General features: G+C 31.9%; 1 non-coding gene across 1 annotated transcript; it reads right to left on the reverse strand.

Annotated features, from left to right (window-relative positions):
• Window positions 1-686: 686 nt before the first annotated feature.
• Window positions 687-878, reverse strand: LOC142859257 (U2 spliceosomal RNA). The gene has a single exon (XR_012912169.1). It is a non-coding gene; the product is annotated as a U2 spliceosomal RNA (small nuclear RNA).
• Window positions 879-1,283: the final 405 nt, after the last annotated feature.

The raw sequence follows: 1,283 nt of genomic DNA on the forward strand, positions 1-1,283 counted from the left end.
GAAGAAATGCACCACAGAGGAAAGATTCTGCAAGGAAATCGACATTCTGACAACGAAACAAAAAGAAATCATGGAAACAAAAGCCAATCAGCCAAGTAAAAGGCACCGTTGGAAGCATCAATGACATACTGGATCAAGTGGATTAAAGTATACCAACTATGGAATAATATATACTAATGAATTTAAAGCAGGAAAAAAGAATCAATAACCATTTTCATATCTGACAGACAAAACTTCAATCCAAAATTAGTCAAAGGGGAAAGAGGATTAATGAAAACTAATAAAGAAAGCAATTCATCAAGAAAATATAACATTTATAAATATATATTCACCAACTGTTTATACATCTAGTTTCATAAACTTAATACTACTGGAGATAAATGGGTCTATAGGTCTAGATTCAATAACAAACAGTGGGCCAATTTAATATTCTACTCCTATCAATTGACAGATTACCCAGTCAAAAAAAATAACAAAGAAATTCTAGGCTTAAACTATTTCATGACTAAAACAAATTTAACAAATATTAACAAAATATTCTACTCAATGGCTACATAATACTATATATTATTCTCATCTGTGGAGATCTCTAAAATATGCTACAGTCTGGGTCACAATTCATATCTAAGGAAATATAAGCACTACAGATAATACCATATATATGTATGTATGTATGTATTCCCCCAAGTAAGTGTACCGTTCCTGAAAGTACTGCAATACCAGGTCAATGCATGGAGTGCACAGAGAAAGCTCCTATTCCAACTCCTATTTCCAAAAATCCATTTAATATATTGTCCTCGGATAGAGGACGTGTCAGATATTCAACTAATAAGAACAGATAACTACACTTGATCTTAGCCAAAAGACCAAGAAGAGATGATAATACCTTATATTTTATACTATCATAATGGAATGAAGCTAGAAGTTAATGACGACAGAAGCCACAGAAACTACACAAACACTGAAGATTAAGTAATACACTCAAGTAATTAGTGGTTCACTGAAGAAATGGTGGGCAAAATAAAATGACTTCTAGAATTAAATAAAAACAGCAACATAGTCCACAATGACCTTTGGGAGTCTAATGAGAAACATCATAGCTTGGAAGGCCTGTATCTAAAAACCAGAGACAGTTCATACAAACAAGCTAATGGCGAACTTCAAGATCTTAGCAGTATGAGAAAACTTGGAACTGGTAGACAGAAATAAGTAAAAGATATCAGAATAGAAATTAATGAAATGGATACCACATTAGAAATTCAAAATAATAATTAAAAAACAAA

The sequence above is a fragment of the Microtus pennsylvanicus genome, chromosome 10, assembly GCF_037038515.1.
Source record: "Microtus pennsylvanicus isolate mMicPen1 chromosome 10, mMicPen1.hap1, whole genome shotgun sequence".
Classification (NCBI taxonomy): domain Eukaryota; kingdom Metazoa; phylum Chordata; class Mammalia; order Rodentia; family Cricetidae; genus Microtus; species Microtus pennsylvanicus.